The following is a 6,285-nucleotide window of genomic DNA, read 5'->3' on the forward strand; positions in this document are numbered from 1 at the left end:
CTCACAATTGAGAACCCGGAGGATATTCAAGGACAACTCAGAGATCCTGAACCACTAATCATTCCTCCTGAACCACAAATTACTCATCCAGAGATTGTCGAGGAAGAAACCATTAAATCAGAATCATCTAGTGATTCAGATTCAACAAATTCAATCATGGAAAATCAGGAACCTCTAAGTATGGAAGACCAAATGAGAGCTACATGCACTGGCCAAGGTCACACAATTACTCAACCAGAGATTAATGCGCCAGATTATGAAATCAAAGGAAAAATCCTGCACATGGTAACTAATCAATGCCAATTTAGTGGTACGCCAAAAGAAGATCCAAACGAACATCTTCGTACCTTTAATAGGATATGTACTCTATTCAAAATCAGAGAAGTTGAGGATGAACAGATCTATCTCATGTTATTTCCCCGGACTTTAAAGGGAGAAGCCAAAGATTGGTTAGAATCGTTACCTGAAGGGGCGATTGACACATGGGATGTTTTAGTTGAGAAATTTCTTAAAAGATTCTTTCTGGCATCTAAAGCCGTGAGACTTCAAGGAGAAATTGTTACGTTCACACAAAAGCCAAATGAAACTCTATATGAAGCGTGGACAAGATTTGGAAAGTTGTTGAGAGGATGTCCTCAACATGGTTTAGACACTTATCAAATAGTACATATATTCTACCAAGGATGCGACATTACTACACGAAAAGACATCGACATAGCAGCTGGTGGTTCCATTATGAAGAAAACCGCAACTGAAGCTTACAAAATTATTGATAACACAGCCTCCCACTCACATGAGTGGCATCAAGAAAAAGACATCGTTAGATCATCTAAAGCGACTAGAGCCGATTCTAGCCATGACTTTGATTCCATTTCCGCAAAGTTAGATGTTTTCAAGAGACGAATGGAAAAAATGACTAAAGATATTCACGCAATACGAATTAGTTATGAACAGTGTGGAGGACCACATTTGACAAAAGATTGTCTCAGTATTGAACAAACAATGGAACAAAGAGAGAATGTTTCATACATGAACCAAAGGCCTGGAAATAATTATCAAAATAATTATCAACCGCCAAGACCAAACTACAATCAAAATCAGAATTATAACCAAAATGTTCCATACAACAACCAACAAGGTCCTAGCAATCAACAAGTATCTAACAATACTTACAACCAGCAAAGACCAATTTTTCCAAATAAACCACCACAAACCGATGATAAAAAGCCAAATTTAGAAGATATGATGTCGAAGCTAGTTGAATCTCAAACGCAGTTTTTCACATCTCAGAAACAAACTAATGAACAAAACGCTCAAGCATTTAGAAATCAACAAGCTTCTATTCAAAATCTGGAACAAGAAGTGAGCAACCTAGCAAGGTTAATAGGTGAAAGAAAACCGGGGAGTCTACCTAGTGATACAAATGCTAACCCCCAGAATGAAACAGCTAAAGCCATTACAACGAGAAGTGGTATTACACTTAAACCACCTGAAATACCTGTAATTTCTGATAACTCTATTCCTACTCCACAAGCACCACAGCCTGAGCAAGATAAGGAAACGGAACCGGTAGTTGAAAAGGTTAATGAAGATAACACAGTTAAGGCGAAACCTTATGTTAAACCATACCAACCACCGCTTCCTTACCCGAGTAAAATGAGAAAAGAAAGACTTGAAGCCGAGCAATCCAAATTCTTGGATATGTTTAAACAGATAAATGTCAATCTTCCTTTCATTGATGTGATTTTAGGAATGCCAAGATATGCTAAATTCCTGAAAGATCTAATCACAAAAAGAAAGAAAATGGAAGAACTCTCGGTGGTTACAATGAATGCTAATTGTTCTGCAGTGCTGTTGAATAAGCTACCAGAAAAACTCTCAGATCCAGGAAGTTTTACAATTCCATGTTTTCTAGGTAGTCTTAATTCAATAGAAGCATTGGCAGACTTAGGTGCTAGTATAAATATAATTCCATATTCACTATACGCTAAACTAGACCTTGGAGAATTGAAACCAACAAGAATAAGCATACAACTAGCCGACCGATCAGTAAAATATCCTAGAGGGATAATGGAAAACATGCTAGTTAAAACTGGTACTTTAGTATTTCCAGTAGACTTTGTTATTCTGAACATGGAAGAAGATTCTCGAGTTCCTCTTATATTAGGAAGACCATTCTTAAACACGGCTAAAGCAATAATAGACGTGTTTGGTAAGAAACTGACCCTAAGTATAGAGGACGAGAGTGTTACATTTTCTATTGATAGAGCCATGCAAAAACTGTAATCTGCAGATGATACATGTTATTATATTCAAACTATAGATTCACATGCAGAATTGTTACAAGAATTTCCAGAATTACAAGGAACAGGAGAATGTTCTTTAGGAGAAGGAACTGAACCAATTGATGAAGCTGAAATGTTAGCTACACTTATGGCTAATGATTATGAACCAACAACAGAAGAACTTCAAATGTTAAAAGAAGAAGACAGATATCGATACAAATCATCGATAGAAGAACCACCGATATTAGAGTTAAAGCCACTTCCAACCCATTTGGAATACGCTTATTTACATGGTGAATCTGAATTACCTGTAATAATATCGTCTTCTCTTACTGAAAATGAAAAATCTTGACTCATTTCTGTGTTAAAAGCTCATAAACCAGCTATTGCACGGAAGATTCATGACATTAAAGGCATAAGTCCTTCGTATTGCACACATAAAATCCTTATGGAAGAAGGTCATAAAACATATGTGCAACGCCAACGAAGACTAAATCCAAATATGCAAGATGTTGTTAAGAAACAAATTATTAAACTGCTCGATGCAGGTTTAATTTATCCAATCTCTGATAGTCCATGGGTAAGCCCAGTTCAATGCATACCTAAGAAGGGTGGCATGACTGACATCACAAATGAAAAAGATGAGCTTATTCCTACTAGGACTGTAACGGGATGTCGTGTTTGTATTGATTATAGAAAATTAAATGACGCCACCAGAAAAGATCACTTTCCTTTTGAAATGTCCCGTTCTTATTGATTAAAAACGTTCCATATTAATTGATTTCGTTGCGAGGTTTTGACCTCTATATGAGACATTTTTCAAAGACTGCATTCATTTTTAAAACAAACCATAACCTTTATTTCATAAATAAAGGTTTAAAAAGCTTTACGTAGATTATCAAATAACGATAATCTAAAATATCTTGTTTACACATGACCATTACATAATGATTTACAATACAAATATGTTACATCGAAATCAGTTTCTTGAATGCAGTTTTTACACAATATCATACAAACATGGACTCCAAATCTTGTCCTTATTTTAGTATGCAACAGCAGAAGCTCTTAATATTCACCTGAGAATAAACATGCTTTAAACGTCAACAAAAATGTTGGTGAGTTATAGGTTTAACCTATATATATCAAATCGTAACAATAGACCACAAGATTTCATATTTCAATACACATCCCATACATAGAGATAAAAATCATTCATATGGTGAACACCTGGTAACCGACATTAACAAGATGCATATATAAGAATATCCCCATCATTCCGGGACACCCTTCGGATATGATATAAATTTCGAAGTACTAAAGCATCCGGTACTTTGGATGGGGTTTGTTAGGCCCAATAGATCTATCTTTAGGATTCGCGTCAATTAGGGTGTCTGTTCCCTAATTCTTAGATTACCAGACTTAATAAAAAGGGGCATATTCGATTTCGATAATTCAACCATAGAATGTAGTTTCACGTACTTGTGTCTATTTTGTAAATCATTTATAAAACCTGCATGTATTCTCATCCCAAAAATATTAGATTTTAAACGTGGGACTATAACTCACTCTCACAGATTTTTACTTCGTCGAGAAGTAAGACTTGGCCACTGTTGATTCACGAACCTATAACAATATATACATATATATTAAAGTATGTTCAAAATATATTTACAACACTTTTAATATATTTTGATGTTTTAAGTTTATTAAGTCAGCTGTCCTCGTTAGTAACCTACAACTAGTTGTCCACAGTTAGATGTACATAAATAAATCGATAAATATTATCTTGAATCAATCCACGACCCAGTGTATACGTATCTCAGTATTGATCACAACTCAAACTATATATATTTTGGAATCAACCTCAACCCTGTATAGCTAACTCCAACATTCACATATAGAGTGTCTATGGTTGTTCCGAAATATATATAGATGTGTCGACATGATAGGTCGAAACATTGTATACGTGTCTATGGTATCTCAAGATTACATAATATACAATATAAGTTGATTAAGTTATGGTTGAAATAGATTTGTTACCAATTTTCACGTAGCTAAAATGAGAAAAATTATCCAATCTTGTTTTACCCATAACTTCTTCATTTTAAATCCGTTTTGAGTGAATCAAATTGCTATGGTTTCATATTGAACTCTATTTTATGTATATAAACAGAAAAAGTATAGGTTTATAGTCGGAAAAATAAGTTACAAGTCGTTTTTGTAAAGGTAGTCATTTCAGTCGAAAGAACGACGTCTAGATGACCATTTTAGAAAACATACTTCCACTTTGAGTTTAACCATAATTTTTGGATATAGTTTCATGTTCATAATAAAAATAATTTTCTCAGAATAACAACTTTTAAATCAAAGTTTATCATAGTTTTTAATTAACTAACCCAAAACAGTCCGCGGTGTTACTACGACGGCGTAAATCCGGTTTTACGGTGTTTTTCGTGTTTCCAGGTTTTAAATCATTAAGTTAGCATATCATATAGATATAGAACATGTGTTTAGTTAATTTTAAAAGTCAAGTTAGAAGGATTAACTTTTGTTTGCGAACAATTTTAGAATTAACTAAACTATGTTCTAGTGATTACGAGTTTAAACCTTCGAATAAGATAGTTTTATATATATAAATCGAATGATGTTACGAACATCATTACTACCTCAAGTTTAGTAGGTAAACCTACTGGAAGTGACAAGAAATGATCTAGCTTCAAAGGATCTTGGATGGCTTGAAAGTTCTTGAAGTAGGATCATGACACAAAAACAAGTTCAAGTAAGATTTTTACTCGAATTAAGATAGTTTATAGTTATAGAAATTGAATCAAAGTTTGAATATGAATATTACCTTGAATAATAAAGATAACCTACTGTATAAAACAAAGGTTTCTTGATCTTAGATGATTACTTGGAATGGATTAGAAAGCTTGGAAGTAAATTAGTAAACTTGAAGGGATTTTTGAAGTGTTCTTGAAGTGTTCTTCCTATGATGATTATAGCTTGATTCTTGAAGTGATTTTTGATGAAGATGATGATTAACTACTGGAAAATTACGTTCATAATAGTGTGTGTGTGTGTTGAGAGAGAATTAGAAAGAGAATTGGAAGTGAAATGGAGTGAATGATGAGTGGTAATTGGTGAGTGGTGAGTGGGGTTAAAAGGAGTTCTAGTTAGTTGACTAGCTCATGGTAGAAGTTAAAATTGATTAGTCATACATGACATAATCAAGAGTGGAATCTCATGCTAGTTCCTATTGGTATATACCCATAGTAAGTACGTTTTGAAGCTGTGTATAATACGGGTAAGAATACGACTAGAATTCTTGATGAAAGAAAAGAATGGGAAAGTAACTGTAACCATTTTCGTTAAGTATGAGTGTTTTGATATATGTCTTGAAGTCTTCCAAAAGTATTTTAATACATCTAAATACACTACATGTATATACATTTTAACTGAGTCGTTAAGTCATCGTTAGTCGTTACATGTAAGTGTTGTTTTGAAACCTTTAAGTTAACGATCTCAATTAATGTTGTTAACCCATTGTTTATTATATCTAATGAGATGTTAAATTATTATATTATCATGATATTATGATATATTAATATATCTTAATATGATATATATATATATATACATTTAAATGTCGTTACAACTATAATCGTTACATATATGTCTCGTTTCGAAATCCTTAAGTTAGTAGTCTTGTTTATATGTATATAACTCATTGTTAATATAATTATGGAGATACTTACTTATCATAATCTCATGTTAACCATATGTATATCCATATATATATCGTCATGTCGTTTTTACAAGTTTTAACGTTCGTGAATCGCCGGTCAACTTGGGTGGTCAATTGTCTATATGAAACATATTTCAATTAATCAAGTCTTAACAAGTTTGATTGCTTAACATGTTGGAAACATTTAATCATGTAAATATCAATCTCAATTAATATATATAAACATGGAAAAGTTCGGGTCACTACAGTACC

General features: G+C 33.2%; 1 non-coding gene across 1 annotated transcript; it reads right to left on the reverse strand.

Annotated features, from left to right (window-relative positions):
• Positions 1-540: 540 nt before the first annotated feature.
• Positions 541-647, reverse strand: LOC139846103 (small nucleolar RNA R71). Its single transcript, XR_011758847.1, has one exon. It is a non-coding gene; the product is annotated as a small nucleolar RNA R71 (small nucleolar RNA).
• Between the last annotated feature and the right edge of the window lie 5,638 nt (positions 648-6,285).

This window comes from Rutidosis leptorrhynchoides, chromosome 4 (assembly GCF_046630445.1).
Source record: "Rutidosis leptorrhynchoides isolate AG116_Rl617_1_P2 chromosome 4, CSIRO_AGI_Rlap_v1, whole genome shotgun sequence".
Lineage (NCBI taxonomy): Eukaryota > Viridiplantae > Streptophyta > Magnoliopsida > Asterales > Asteraceae > Rutidosis > Rutidosis leptorrhynchoides.